General features: G+C 50.7%; 1 protein-coding gene and 1 long non-coding RNA gene across 2 annotated transcripts in view; one reads left to right on the plus strand and one right to left on the minus strand.

The window, feature by feature from the left end:
* The window catches only part of CAMTA1 (calmodulin binding transcription activator 1), an 849,138-nt gene that overhangs the window by 151,908 nt on the left and 681,633 nt on the right, over positions 1-15,597 (plus strand).
* LOC112646909 (uncharacterized) lies at positions 1,868-5,527 on the minus strand. Its single transcript, XR_004816003.2, has 3 exons — positions 4,900-5,527; positions 4,657-4,771; positions 1,868-2,841 (listed from the first exon to the last, which is right to left on the minus strand). It is a non-coding gene; the product is annotated as an uncharacterized LOC112646909 (long non-coding RNA).

Genomic DNA, 15,597 nt, shown 5'->3' on the forward strand with positions numbered 1-15,597 from the left:
CCCCGGATTCTGCAGAGCATCCGACCTTTCCCTAATCAGCTCCCACTAATCATGGTCAGTGGCTCTGAGCAAGCTGGGGTGGGGGTGGGGTGGGGTGAATAGTGCTGGGGCTGCAGGGAGAAGGCCCAGGGGACCTCCCCAAAGAATAGATGACACCAGGCGCTGCACCTGCTGCCTATCTTCCCACCTCTTCTGTCACCTCCATGCCTCCTCTGACCTGGGGGTCAAAGACACGTGTCCCTTAACATGCTAGGGGGCTGCCCTGGTTCAGAGTCAGACATGGGGTTGGGGAGAGAAGCTGCTGCTTGTTGGCAACCCCAGGCCAGGTCCAGATGGCATGTGGGATGGAGCCAGGGCTTTGGGGTTCATTAGATCTGGGTGGAGGCTTGGCCTTGTGGCTGCAGATGAGGTAGTTAGCTTCTCTATACACTGGGGAGAATCAGAGCATGGGGAGCTGCTGCTGCTGTGGGAGTGGCCCTCAGGATTACATTATTGTTGCTGTGGTTGTGCGCTGGGAACTGGTTTCTCCAAGGACCCTGCCTGGATTACATCTGTCTCTAACCTTTGTACTACATCTGGGTTGTGGTTTACTGAGCCCTTCCATGCTCTGGTTGGGGCCCGAGGCTCCCCATTTTGCTGCCTGTGAGGAGGAAGCAGTTTGGATTGGGTGGGACTTGGCTGCTGGGGTGGTGAGATCTAACTTTTGTCCTCCCCATGGCCAGTGGGAGAAGACTCAAAGCCCTCCAAGAGATTTGCTCCATTGGGTCTTTCTGTGCCAATAAATAATCCTGCAGGCAACAGCTAAGAGGGAAGCTGTGCATCAGGGGAAGTAAGGTTCAGCGCTGCTTCTATGGTCGCCTCATTTTCTGCCTGAGAAGGTGCTGCAGCAGGCTCTCATTTGGAGACCCACAGCTCATGTGGCTTGAGCATCCATTGTTACACCGAGGCACACCACCTGGAGCTCCCTGCCCCTCAAGTCCAGAACCATCCTGGGTCCTGTCAAGTTCTGCCTCTGGCAGCCCCGTCAGTGCCCCAGGCCCAGGTAGGAATTGGGGAAGCAGGCGGAACCCCACTCCTCGTGTCCGCCAGGGGCTCACTCGGGGGCACACTGCAGTCAAGCTGAGGGCCTGCTGGGTGAGCTGGTCTTCCCGGGGAGCGGGGCAGGGTCCCATGTGTCGTCCCTCCCTCTGCCTTGCTAGGTCCACAGTGTTTTAGCGCTCCCTTTGGCTGGCCCTCCTCGCGCTCCTGTTTACCATTTGCTGTTAACAGCAGTAATTACAGTACAGTTGTGAGATGAAAACATGACTAAATTATGACACTGCTTGTGTAACAATCTCTTAAAACTGACTCAGAAGGCAACAGCTGCACAATCAGGCCATAAATCCTCCTAAATGAACTTGTCGGTGGCAACGGTACCTGTGTGGCAGTGCTGTGCGTGAGATAACTAGGCTTTAATGGGCTTGGAGAGGGAGCACCAAGGATGGCCTCGTAAAGAAGGAAACTTTGTTCTTTGTCATGAACCACTTGTTCTCTTATAAAAACAAAGGGCCCTGTGTTGGCCCATTAACTCCCTCTGTCATGAGGGAGTGGTGGCAGAGCATCCATCTGACAAGCTGACATCAGGAATCCTGTCCTGCCCAAGGTGTGGCCTTCTCTGAGTCCGGGGTGGAGGCAGTGCACCAGGGACCAGAGGGGATGTGGTCCATACTAAGGAGGGCTGGTGAGTGTGGCCTTGGTGGGGCCCAGGGGGGCTTCTGCTGGCCTCCTGGGTTGGCCAGTGCCATATGCCACTCTTTTTTTTTTTTTTTTTTTAAGATTTATTTACTTCTTTGAGAGGGTGGTGGGGGATGTGGGAAGGACAGAAGCAGAGGGAGAGAGAATCTTAAGCAGATGCCATGCTGACTGGGGAGCCTAATGCGGGGCTCCATCTCACGACCCTGAGTTCATGACCCGAGCTGAAATCAAGAGTCAGACACTTAATGGACTATGCCCCCAGGCACCCCATGGTCTGCCACTCTTAAGCTGAACACTTGGAAAGTGGGAATCCGAGGCAGGACATGGGTCTGGGAGCTGTAAAACCACAAGGTTCAGTGGGGACGATGGAGGCTGGCTTCCAACTTGCTTGTTAGAAGAAAACCTTGTGTACCACAAGTCTCAGGAGGACGAAGACTGGTAGGTAGGTTGTTAAGTGTGTTTTTGGTCCTTTACATGCTGTCCCTTCTCCCCCGCACCCCTGCTGTGGGCAGCCTAATGGGGTGACACCTTAAGCTCCAGCAGACCAGCTCTCAGTACCATGCTCATTGCCTATTGCCGCTGCCGAAACAGATGATCACAGACTTATGGCTCAAAACAACATGGATGTATTGTTTTACACTCTGAAGTCAGAAGTCTGAAATTGGTCTCAGTGAGCTAAAATCAAGGTGGGGCAGGGCGGCTTCTAGGGGCCCACCAGCTTCCTGGCCTGGGGATCCTTCCTCCATGATCAAGGCCAGCAGTGGCAGGCGGAGTCCTTCCTAAGGCACAGCTCTGACCCACTCTTCTGCCTTCTTTCTCATTCATTCTTAAGGACTCTGGATTATCCTGAGCACACCCAGATAATCTTTCCATATCAGGATCAACTCTTTAGCAACCTTCCTGGCACCTGCAATCCTACTTGCCCTTTGCCACGTGACATAGCACATTCACAGGTTCTGAGGATTAGGACCTGGGCATCTTTAGGCAGGTGATATTTGATCACCCAGAAACAGGTGGAGAGCAGGGCTGTGTGCCGGCTTGGCCTTTGTAACCTCTCAGCGAGACATAGGCAGGGCTTGGACATGAGGGAGGATCATTGAGCTGGTCCTACAGGAAGTGAGAAAGAGGAAGAAGCATAGTTGGGTCAACAGCATGGCCTGTCCATGCAGGGGACAGGCCTACAGTACTGATGGACTTGTGGTTTCCAGGAGGAAATGGACATGTGTGAAAAAAACCCAGAAGGAGATGTGCCCCACAGCATCACCGACTGCTGGAATCTTCCTGAATGAAAATCACAAGTGGATGGGGTGGGGGCAGTCAGCAGCACCCTTTCCATCCTAGACCACCTTCCTGGAGAAGGTGCAAATCAGAAACTGGCCTTAAAAGATGAAGTTCATGGTTAACAATTTCCTTCCTTCCTTCCTTCCTTCCTTCCTTCCTTTCCTTTCCCTTCCCTTCCCTTCCCTTCCCTTCCCTTCCCTTCCCTTCCCTTCCCTTCCCTTCCCTTCCCTTCCCTTCCCTTCCCTTCCCTTCCCTTCCCTTCCCCTTTCTTTCTTTCTTTCTTTCTTTCTTTCTTTCTTTCTTTCTTTCTTTCTTTCTTTCTTTCTTTCTTTCTTTCTTTCTTCTTTCAAGATTCTATTTATTTATTCATGAGAGACACACAGAGAGAGGCAGAGACAAAGAGAAGCAGACTCCCTGCGGGGAGCCCTATGCGGGACTAGATCCCAGGACCCTGGGATCTCTAGCCAAAGGCAGATGCTCAACCACTGAGCCACCCACGTGCCCCCAGAGTTAACAATTTTCAAAATAAATGAATGACACACAAACCCCAGACATGGCACAGACCCACTGGCAGGGGCTCCATAACTTTCTCCATTCTGGGACCGCAAAGCCTTTCACCCATAGCCCAGCCTGACAGGCTGCCTCCACCCTCTCCCACTGCAGCCTGGATAAAGGAAGCAGTTGGACTCCCTCTCGGACAGCTTTCGTGATGATTTGCAGGCATCTCCCTGGACCTGTCCGCACAACAGATTTCTGGAGCGTGTCCTCAGGGACCTCCAGCTCCAGGCCTATTACTGAAGTCCGTCACCCAGAAAATCTGTTGACGGAACCGTTCTCTCTGAACTGAAAGCAAATTGGGAAATTTGAATGTGATGCAATAAGCCTGCAATAAAACAGAGCCTCCGAGAAGCGCACGAAGCGCATCTCCTCCCAGCCCCAGTCCACCGTGCCTCTGCAGCTTCCTGAGCTTGTCATCCTCGAGGGTGGCCACATACAGTATTTATTTTTTTTAATTAAGCTGTGTTGCTGTGTGGCTCACCCTCCACAGATGCTTTATAAAGCCCAGCCTTATAAGTTGCTGGAAGTTTTTATTTTTTTTAAGCGGATAGTAAAATTAAGCAGTTATTAGTATTCACGAAAAATGCTCGTGGCAGGCTTTGCACACGTAATGAGAAGCCACCTGCAGTTCAAAGCAGTACTTGATAATGCTGTAATTAGATTTGAGATGCAAAAAAGCTCATTAAAATTAAATAACATATTTGTCACTGTTTTAAGAGGTACAGATTGCCTAGAACCATGCTGGTCTCTTGACCTTGAGTATTTTGGTAGAGTCCTTGCTGCCAACAATTGGGAAATAACATCAGCAGTTCTACAGAGAGTCCTGAAAACATGTTCATCCTCGGTTCAGTTTGTGTCGAAAAAATTATATAGATATCCAGGGGAAATTACAGATTTGTACACAGTTTGTTCTGGGAGAAAAGGGTGACCAGAATCCTCTTCAAACAGGCAGTTCAAATAATGCCAGGGAGAGATGAACATGTGGACATGGGGAGGCTGGGGCTGGTCGTTGGGGGTGGGGGGTGGCGCATGGTGACCGGGTCTTCAGGAAGTGGTGTGGGAGCATCCAGCACCACTGCTTACCTGTCCAGCCCTGACCTGCATGAAGCCACTTGCTCAGAGCAGGCCCAGGGCTCTGAGAAACCAGACTGTCAGCAGTACCAGTGAGATGTGGCCCAGACTTCCAGGAGGTTACAATCTGGCTTGGGAGACAAGGCACAGGAAAGTTAGATTCCAGGAAAGAGAATATAGTTAATTAAAGAAGCCAATGTTTACTGAGAGTGTCTCGCACACCAGGTATGAATGAAGCACATGGTGTGTTTTTACCTTAGTAACCTTCTCCATTGTGCCCACTGTTGCGAATTTTGTTCTGAAAACTTCACATCTGTGAATCATTTCATCCCCATGGCAACCCTATTACTCCATTGTACAGATGTGGCAACCGAGGCTTGAGAAATTAAATAGCCTGCCCAAGGTCACGGGATAATTTGTGGCAGAGCTGGGTTTAAGCTCTGCCCTTGACCGGTCCTCTGTATTCCTTGTCTCTTGAAATCTGTAAAGCATTCTACAAAAGTAGGAAGTAATTTAGAGCAATCATGATGATTTTCATTCTTGGGGGAAGAAAATGCAAGTTGCATTCAAGAGGTGGAGACAGGGTGGGGGAGTCCACCTGGAGCAGAGAGCTCTTACCTGGAGGTGAGCTGGATGGTGGGAAAAGACAGCAGTTTGTACACAGACGCCTGGCCAGGCCTCCTGGGAGAGTGTGGGCTCTCACAGCCTGGGGGGGCCGAGGCCCCATCTGTCCTTGTCCTGGGGGCAGGGAGCCTGTGGGAAGTCAGTCTACAGCCCGACTGCCCCTCCCGCGGTGGCTGGATTGATTTCTGAGGCTGACTCTCTTGGCACTGGGTCCAGATTTAGTTCTGTGGAGAGCTCGTCTTTCAAAGTCCAGCTCAAATGTCACCTCCTCTGCAAAGACTCCCCCAACCCCCGAGGCAAAATTAATCACCCCTCCTCTGTGTTCCCACAGCTCTCTGTTGATACCTTCAGAATAGTCTTATCACATAGGACTGGATTTATGTGTTTACAAGTCTCCCTCTCCAGCTGACAGAGACTTCTCGAGGGCAGGTCCCCTGCCACTCTGTGTCCTTGCACCTGGGGCAGCAGTGTGCATGCAGTGGGTGCTCAATAAATGAGTAAATGACAGACTGTCAGGTGATTGAATTTGATTTAATTCAACAGATAGTGACAGAGCCCTTCTGACATGCAGGTCCTGCCCTGAGCCCTTTACATAGATGAATTTACTTACTCTTCATGACAGCCACAGGAGATCCACTCTATTATCTCCACCTTACAGGTGAGGAAACAGGCCCAGAGAGGTTTTATAACTTCTTCATATCATGTAGCTGGCAAGCGGTAGAGCTGGGCTCTTGAATCCCAGGTTGTCTGGGGTGGACACAGCTGCTTAAAGCAGTCTTACCAATAAGTCCATTCTGATTGTGAGCAATGAGTCTTACTATAGAATCTCTGGAATTAATTCTTATTTCACTTTTTTTTTTCTTTTTTCTTAACTTGTCTGAGTTTAATTTCTTTTTTTTTTTAATTTTTATTTATTTATGATAGTCACAGAGAGAGAGAGAGACGCAGAGACACAGGCAGAGGGAGAAGCAGGCTCCATGCACCGGGAGCCCGACGTGGGATTCGATCCCGGGTCTCCAGGATCGCGCCCTGGGCCAAAGGCAGGCGCCAAACCGCTGCGCCACCCAGGGATCCCCTTGTCTGAGTTTAGGAAGGTTTGGAAAAATGTTTGGGCTGCGATGCAGTTAAGACTCCTTTGTTGTAAGCCACAGAAACCAACTGTAGCTAAATTAAGCCGAAGTGGATTCTCCTGTAGCTTGCAGAGTGGACTCACTGGCTGGACAAGCTCTGGGGATCCAGGACCTATGAAGGATGAGCCGAAGGGCAGACCTGTTGGGATGTGCTCCCTCATCTTCAGTCTTCCTGTCACCCACCCCCACAGGCCATCACCATACTGACTGTATGGTAAAGAAGGGGAAAACCCAAACAAAACTAGGGGTCTGCTAAGACTGTCTGTGGGAGTTGCTGGGTGGGCGAGAAGGTTTCTGGAGCTTGCCAGAAGCTGCCTGTCTGTTGCTTTGAGTTCCTGCTCCTCAGGTGCCTTTAGTGGGCCCGTGGCCACAGGGGTGGGGTGGGGGTCATGGGGGCTGCAGAGCATGAGGGCCCAAGGCTCACAGTCATATTTCCTTGAGACACATTTCTGGAGTTGGGGGTGGGGTTGGTCGGATGATTCTTCCTGAAAGGAATATTCACTGACAGTGACCTTTCTCAGGTTTTTAACATTTTGAGGGGATTGATTGAATTGATCCAAGCCCATTCATTGTGGGGCTGGATCCAAGGGACACAAACAACACAGGCCAGCCCAGGTTGGAGGTTTGGAAACAGGCATAAACAGGGGTCAGGGCTGTCTCTTTTCACCAGGGATGGCATCAGGCCCTAGATCAGGAGAAGCGGGGTCTGTCTAGGTGTCCTGGGAGAGCAGGGTGACAGAGGGGGCCTTTCTCAGGGTTATTGAAGGTTGTCGCCCTGGCCCCAGGCAAGGTGGGGGCTCCCTTCTGCACCGGTGGGAGGGCAGGTGGCTGTGCCCCACTCCCTGCAGCCCGTGCAGTCTTCCAGGCCAGGAATCATCTTGTCTGGTTTTGTCAGATCTAAGTCCTCAGCCTCAGTCGCCCTCTCCATTGTCCCATTAATGCACCTTCTCCAGACCTGCCTGGGCGCTGGGCGGTTTCTCTGCAGAGTCTGCTGTGCGGACTGGCCATGCCTCTCCCAGGCGCTTTTTGTATTCATTACACAGTCTGCTCTGTGTGGGGCGCAGGGGCAACAGGGCATAGGGTCTTTACTCAGTTACCACCGTCCTCCGCACTGTATGCCTGGCAGCCCCTCTCCAGACCCACTTGTGAGGCCGCCTCGCTCCGCTGGGTCAAGGTCAGCTCGCCCTGGCTGCTGGTGGCCTGGACGCGCACGTCGCCGAGGCCGAGCGCCCCAGCCCCGGGAGCCCGCACCTGGGGCGCCTGGCCCCGCCCTCCCTCTTTGCCCCGCCCCCTCCCCTCCCTTGCCGGGCCCCGCCCCCCTGGCCCCACCACGCCCGCAGGAGGCCCGGTGATTTATGTGGCCTTCTGAGCCGTGACCTATAAACCCTTTTCTTCAGAGGGTGCCTGTTCTTGGATTAAATGCCTCCGAAAGGAGCCTCTGCCTCACAAGTGTCATGTAGAATGTTTCCGCTGACGGAGAACATGACCTTTAAAACCCCCGGTAAAGGAATCAGAGCTGCCGGGAGAAGAACGGGGCAGGGGGGTGGTGCGCTGAACTGGGCTCCACCTGCCCTCGGGGGTCACGATCCCCCTGACCGGATTGGGGTGGTGAGGACCCCAGGCGGGTGTAGGGGCCCGGGGCGCTGGTGGGCCCTTTTGGGGGACGGGAAATAGCGACTTGTACCCTGACGGTGACCAGTGGGGGGGATGGAGTGAGTGAGTGGAAAGGTTCCCCCCTCCACTGCCCCCCGCGGTCGGGGCCTCAGATGCTTTAGTGGGGAGAGAAGGTCATGGTGAGGATGGCGGGCTGCTCGTGAAGGCGGGCGGCCTGCTTTATTCCTGAGGTTATCCCAGCTTGGCCGGAGCCCGCCCTGAGTAGGGACGCCGCATCCTGGCTGCTCCGTGTTCCTTCTGCACTCACAGAGCCTCAGAGAACCACTGGACCCACATTTCGTCTGAGACTTCAGGTCTTTGTTGCATGGGCAGAAAGTGTGGTGGTGGTGACTGCTTCCTCCCATGTTGGGGTAGGTGTCCTCTTGGCAGTGACCACTCAGTGGGTCCACCAGGCATTTTACGCAAAGGAGGCTACATTTCCCACTTTTCTGCTCCCCTAGGCAAAGGGTCATAAATAGAAAGGTGACTGATTCACTCACTCAGTGAGTGAATCTACCTTTTTTCTTAATTCTTTACTTACATTCAATTTGGGTAACACATACTGTATTATTAGTTACCGAAGTTGAATTTAGTGACTCATCAGTTGCATATCACACCCAATGCTTGTCCCATACATGCCCTCTTTCGTGCCCATCCCCCAGTTACCCCATCCCCCACCCCTCCAGTGACCCTCAGTTTGTTTGCCTAGAGTTCAGCATCTCTTACGGTTTTTGTAAGAAACCTTTGCAGACACTGGCTCACTTTGGTTCCTGTACAGTGGAGGGACGGGTGGCTGGATTCTTCTCTCCAAGGGGCCTCTTGCTGGAAGCAGCCAGTGTGTCTTGCTTGTGGGATGCCACCAGGAATTCTCTGGAAGGAGGATTAGAAGGTTTCTGCAGAGATGAGTCTGTTGTAGGCCTGTGGGCCTTTGTGGCCAAAAGCAGGGGATTGTCTTCCATCATGTCATCTTCTATAGAAGCTCAGGGAGGGGAGGCCAGGTCAGCTGGGGAAAGAGTTGTCTCCTTTGGAGGTTCAAGCCCTCTTCCAAGGATCTCAAAATGGCAGGTGGAGATTTGTGTTCTCATATGGAAAGAGAGGGGCTTGGTTGTGAGATCTGCCCAGTCCTTTCTGACCTGGGTGCATGGTGGTGGGCTGGAAGAGGAGCAGCTTCACCACCGAGGCACAGAGAGGTGGGGTCTAGCTGGGAGGGCCTGGCTGTGCTCTTTGTTGTGGGATGAATGTGAGGTATCCTGCTTTGGGAAAAGTGGCATGGTGTGTGTGTATGTGTGTGTGTGTGTGTGTGTGTTTGTGTCTGTGTGCATGCTTGCGTGTGTGTTCGAGTGCCCTTTTGCACAGGCCCATGTGTACTTTGTGTATGTGTGTTTATATGTCCTCACATGGGTGTGTGTCTGTGTGCATGTGTGTGCCACATGTGTGTGCATGCATGCATGTGTGTAGCACAAAGCCACGTCTAATCCGGCGAACAGAGGTGTTCTTTTGTTATAAATAAGGCTGATTTTTATATTCCCACTTGAGCAGGGAGTGCAACCAGCAGACCAAAGGTAATGCATTTCAGGCGCCCGTTGGGGAAGGTAAATGTGGTTTATAAGCCCCGTTAGCTCTGATGGGGGCTGGGCAGTGGTGGCAGCTGAAGCAAGGCATGCTCCAGATGGAGGGAGGGGACAGGTTGGTGATTGTGTGCCCTGTTTCTCTAAAAGAAAAAAAATGACGTGCCGCCTGTTAGCTAATCAACAGTGAGGAGAAAGTCCTGACAACAAGTAAAGAAAACTTAGCTGGCAATAAAATAAGGGACTTTTTATGGTGGTTTTTATGGGAACATTTTCACTTTGGGAGTTATTAGAGTTAGTGCCGGTTGTGACAAAAGCCGCATTTGCATATCGCCCGTGATGGAGGCTGGATGGAGCCTGAATGCGGCATTAACTGCATATCAGAGATCCTTTCAGAAGCCAAACAGGATGACATTTATTGCAAGCTCGATGCCGCGTGTCTGGCATTAGTTACTGCTTGTTGTGTCCTGTGGAATGTAGATTTTCAGTCTTGGGATCTTTCTGAGACTTGGCACAGCAGCTTCCTGTGTCGATAGCAAGCTAGAACTTTTGGCATGGTGGTGGTGGGGGGTGCCCCAGGTGGGGAATGGGGTGGCCCCCAAAGGGATTTGCAGGATCACGCTTTGCCTGGGTGACTGTTGGGGCTGACCTTGGGGAGACTGCCATTCTGGGATTCAGGCTCCATTGTAGGAGACACAGGAATTTCTCCCAAACTTAAAAAAAAAAAATGAGATGGAATTCACATACCATATACTTCACTCATTTAAAATACATGATTCAATGGTTTTTAGTGTATTTACAAAATTGTGTAACCATCACCACAGTTAAATGTAGATTTGCATTACCCCCAAAGAAGCCCCTGATTCCTTAGCTGTCACCCCAACCCCCTTACGCCTTCCAGCCCTAAAGGACCACTGACCCACCTTCTGTCTCTGTGGATTTGCCTACTCTGGACATTTCGTATCTGTAGAATCATTCACGTGTGTCTGGCTTCTCTCACTCGGCATCCTGTTTTCATGGTTCACCTACATTGTTGTATGTTTCGGTGCGCCCTCCTACTTGTGGCCGAGTGATAGCCCACTATATGGATGGAGCACGTTTTGTTGGTTTTCATCAGTTGATGTCCCCCCTGTATAAAATCTCTTTCCTTTTTCGTTTTAAAAGATATGTGAAAAAATCCTGGTTGGGCCCGTTAGAACAAACTTGAGTTTTCCTGATGAAAAGTGGAGTTCTGGATGCAGCAGAGGTTGTGAGGAGACACTGGGTCCTTTTGAAAAGAGAGAGCTGATTTTTTTTTTTAAAGATTCATTCACTCATTCATTCATTCATGAGAGACACACAGAGAGAGACAGAGACATAGGCAGAGGGAGAAGCAGGCTCCCTGTGGGGAGCCTGATGTGGGATTCAATCCCAGGACCCTGGGATCACGACCTGAGCTGAAGGCAGACGCTCAACCCCTGAGTCACCCTTGTGCCCCGAGAGAGTTGATTCTTTGCAGTTTGGCCTGGTGAGGGGCTCACTCAGCAGGAGGTCAGTGACCTCTGATCAAGGGTTGATGTTGGGGTCCTGGGGGCACTTTGCTGCTCTTATTTCTGTATCAAAAAGGAGCCTTGGCCTCTCTGAGGAATTTCTGGGGGACACCAGTATGGAGAGAGCTCTGGAGCAGCCTGGATTAGGGGCAGGGAATGATTTCGTGTTCTTGCCTTGGCCCCACCTCCCCATAAACTCTAGTCACGCTGTACAAGGTAACCACCAATTTGAAGGTCTGGTCTGAGTCTGCTGAAGAGGGGCAGCGGTTATGCATTTCAGAGATGGTCTGTCTTCTGCTGATGGTAGAGGGTGATTCCAGGGGAGGCACGGTGGGCTTCTGCCTGGCACAGATTTAGAGAGGGTCTTAGGGCAGGGTGTAAAGACAGAATGTCCTATATTTTCCTCTCCCAGAAAATCAGTAGGATTCCTCAGTGACTCAGCTCTGAGTCTTAATTATGCTGCTATGTAAATATTTCTGAGGTCTCTTGGTTTTCTCAGTTGGCATTATATCACCGTTAATAACTAGAGGGCACATTATAAATATGCAAACTCATAATAATGCATTAACTCGAAGAACATCGACGAATTACCAAACAGCCTGAGGCATTGGGCAGCTTGTTCCCTTTGCTGCCGAGACCACCCCTATCTCCTGAATCTTGGAATCTAAGAATTCCCTTGGCTCACCCTGCCCCAGATCCTACCCTCAGGAGCAGTCCATTGCCCCATTTGTGTGCCGGGCAAACTGCTCTCATTGTGGTTCTGGACGTGCTCTCCTGGATCTCAGACTCTCTGGAGCGTGTCCTGGCTTACCTCCTGTTCCTGTCTGTGCTGGGACAAGATCAGCTGAGGGTTTGCCCTTGGCCTTCTCCTACCCTTGGTTAAATTAGAAAAACTGTAGCCACTACCTTAGTTCCTGTCCTGGCTCCCCACTCGTGAATGTGGCCTTGGGAAGTCATATCAACTTCTTTGTCTGAAATTTATTAATTGGACAGGTATTTACTGTGTACCTATTGCATGCCAGATGATGTGCTGGGCAGTGCCTATGGTACTTGCCATCTTGCAGCTGATAGTGTGCTGGGGTAGACAGACAAGCAAGTAGACAGTGATAGGAAAACCATCAATGCGTGTTTTAGAAGCATGGGCATATAATCTAGTCCTGATGGGTCAGTGAAAAGTCTCAGACAAGGTGCTATCTAAGTTTAGACCTGAGGATGAGTTGGAGACACTCTGGCAAGGGGAGGTGGCTGGGTAGAGAGTGGAGGTGGGAGCGGGGCACAGGGAAAAGCATGGGAGGCAGAGGCAGAATGCACAGTGGCTTCGAGGAGAGAATGCAGGGTATGAGTGTGGCCACAGGATGGAGTCCGTCAGGGAGAGATGAGGTGGGCTGCAGAGATAAGCCAAGGTAAGTCTTCAAGGGCCTCAACCATCCAGCCAAGTGGGGGATATATAAAGAAATTGAGTTTTATCTTGAATGAGAGAGGAGCCACTGTGGAGGGCCCCTGTCTTGCCTTAGAGAGCTCCTGGCTGCCTGTCGGCGAATGGATCAAAGAGGGTAAGAGTGGTAGCTGAGATACACGGCGGTGGGGGTGGGGGAGGGGTCCTTGCTTGACCACCCTGAGTATTTGCAGCAACGGCTAAGATAGTGGCTTCATCCACTGCCAAGTGCACTGTCCCACTAACCTGCGCCCTGGTAAATTAGGCAGCTTATGAACAGGATGCAAGTTACGGGCCTGAGTTTGGAGTCTGGGCAGGAAGGAGGTGGTGTCTGTGGTTTGTGGAGGCAGCAGCCACATGCATGTGACCTGAGTGGAGCTGGACTGGTGTCAGGATGCTGCAGAGGCGAGGTGGCCCGACAGGGGGAGTGTCGGGCCTGGCAGCCAGAGTTCTGGACTCCTGTTACTGTGCTGCCACTTCCCCGTAACCTGGCTGGGCTGGGCTCCTCACCTGGAAATAAGGATGATCACACCTGATTTGCTGCTGTGCTGAAGAGAACTGAAGTAGCACCCACCTGAGATGAGCTTTTGAAGGCAGCCTGTGGACAGATGAGCTTGCTCTAGCTCTGTGCACTTTTCCTGCCTCAGCACCCGTGTCTATAATATGGTGACTTTCCATTTGAGTTTCTTGGGGGCTGAACACAAGAAAGTGCATGCATGCTCTTGGTCTTTCTGTTTATAAGGCAGAAGTTGGATGGCTGTTTACTGGCCTTAAAAACCAGTTTAGCCTCACAGTTTCGGCTTCATCTGCATTTCTCCGCATTAGATGTGGACCATAGTTAGATCTATTTTAAACTTTCTATTTTGAAATCATTATAAAATTACAGGAAGTCGCCAAGATGGCACAGAGAGGCCCTGCTTACCTTTCGCGCAGCTCCCCTGGTGGCTGCATCTCAGCCCGCTGTAGTGCCAGGTCACAACCAAGAACCCAGCATTAATACAACGTGCGTATTTTTCTGGCCACTTAATGTCACATGTATAGATTCATGGGACCTCCCCCATTGTCAAGATCTAGCACACGCCCCCCCACTACAAAGGTCTCCCATGCCCTTTCTCTGTCCTTACCCTCCCTTGTCATTATCTCGGACTCCAGGAAACCACTGGTTTGTGCTCCATCTCTGCAAGATTATTTTATATTATGAATGTATCTGTTTGTATTATAATAATATATAATAATATTCCAGGAATTTAAGAACATGTAAAGAAAAGTCTTCCTGCTATTTGGCCATGCCCAGACAGCTACAACCATCGTTTCAGTGTATGTCCTCTTTGTCTTCTTTTACATATATGCAAATATTTAACATATATATAATGTATATATTTAATGTATATATTTATATATTTAGTGTATTTTAATCCTGATGCATGTGGGGTTCCATACCCTGCTTTTCCACCTGATATACCACACACATCCTCCATGCATATTGGACAGAGTGAGGCACAAGCAGCATTCATGGAGTGGGACTGGGTGAGACTGGGTGGCGCAGGGTGGGGACCAGGCATCACGGAGAGGCCAGGGTGCCTTCTGCAGCCCTGTCTGCTGTCTCTGTGAGGGCCTGGAAGCCCCTTGGCTCTTCAGTGAGGCCTGGCTGCCCATCACCCAGCGGCTGGCTTGCTGGTCCCAGGACTGTCACCGAGCATGAAGCAGAGGTGGAGAAAACCTTGAAAGTAATTAATAGAGCAAGAGCACATGAAGTTCCTGAAGAAGGAAAGCACATCATGGGTCTCCTGTCTTTCCTCATCCTCCTCACTTTGTGAGTAATTCCACGTGGGTGTCTGGGAGTGGGAGTATTTATAGCAACACCTCTTGTGCTGGAGTGTTGAAATTTCATCTTTACGGTACTGTGCTTATAAAAAGGTAATCACATAGCAGAATGTGCAATTGTATCCGCGTCTTTCTGCTGCAACTTTAATTAGGATTACAAGTAAATAGAAAATAGAAAATTTGAAATTGTAATATCCCAAAGAGTTTGTAAGCACACCGGTGGTGGATAGGTGGGGCTTCTTCCCCTTCCACCCTTATGGACGAATTTTACAGTTTGTCTCTTAAGCTGCACAGCGGCAAAAGCACCTTCTGGGTAGATTTGTAGCTGATGAAGAGATCCACAGGCAAGCCTTTTATTAAATCGTGTTGAATAAGTTTTTAAATCTTCGTTGCATTAGAGCTGATCTGGTGCACGATAATGGTGTCTATGGCCAGGATAAAAACACCCATGACCATTCTCTATCATTATCAGGTAAGTGACAGGCATAGATTTCCTGCTGTCTGAAGAAGAGAGAAAAGAAAGGAGAGGACAGGGCCATGTTGGAGAAGTAGGCAGGTTAGTCCGCGCCAGCTCCAGGTTCTCCCAGTGGCACCATCCCTGCCACCCAGGTGTGACTCAGGCTACTCTGCCATTGGTGTTGGCTCGCCACCTGCTGTCCCCTCAGCTTCATGCTGGAGCTGCTGGTTGCTGTTTTGAGGGGACACCTTTGTGTGTCCTGGACAGGCCGCGAGCAGGGGGTGGGTCATCCTGGTGAGGTGAGCAGGAGGGCAGGGCTCTGCAGACAGCTCAGATGCTGCATTGTGCCTGGCATTATTGGGGGAAAGACGGGGGTGCACACTGGGGACTCCAAAGGGAACAATTGGTGGGATGTCTTCTGTGTGTTCTCTGGACCCTCCAGTAGAGAGCGTCTACATGGAGAAGTTTTGATGAGGCAGGGTCATATGCAGAGAAGGAGGTGATTGTTCCATGGCTCTGGAGGGGAGAGACTTTGGTTTCTAGAATGTCTAAAGAGTGTAAGCTTCTGTAGGTTGCAGGAAGGACTAGTAAGCAACCTAAAAGTAAATCCCATGTGTACTATTAGTAACACACCTGGGTATCTGTCTTTAATAAGGATAAAAAAGCCTCGTTTGAGACATTTATTCATGCCCTTGAGTAAATTAATATTGATTTGATGTTTGACAAGAGTTTG

Source organism: Canis lupus, chromosome 5 (assembly GCF_003254725.2).
Source record: "Canis lupus dingo isolate Sandy chromosome 5, ASM325472v2, whole genome shotgun sequence".
Taxonomy (NCBI): Eukaryota; Metazoa; Chordata; class Mammalia; order Carnivora; family Canidae; genus Canis; species Canis lupus.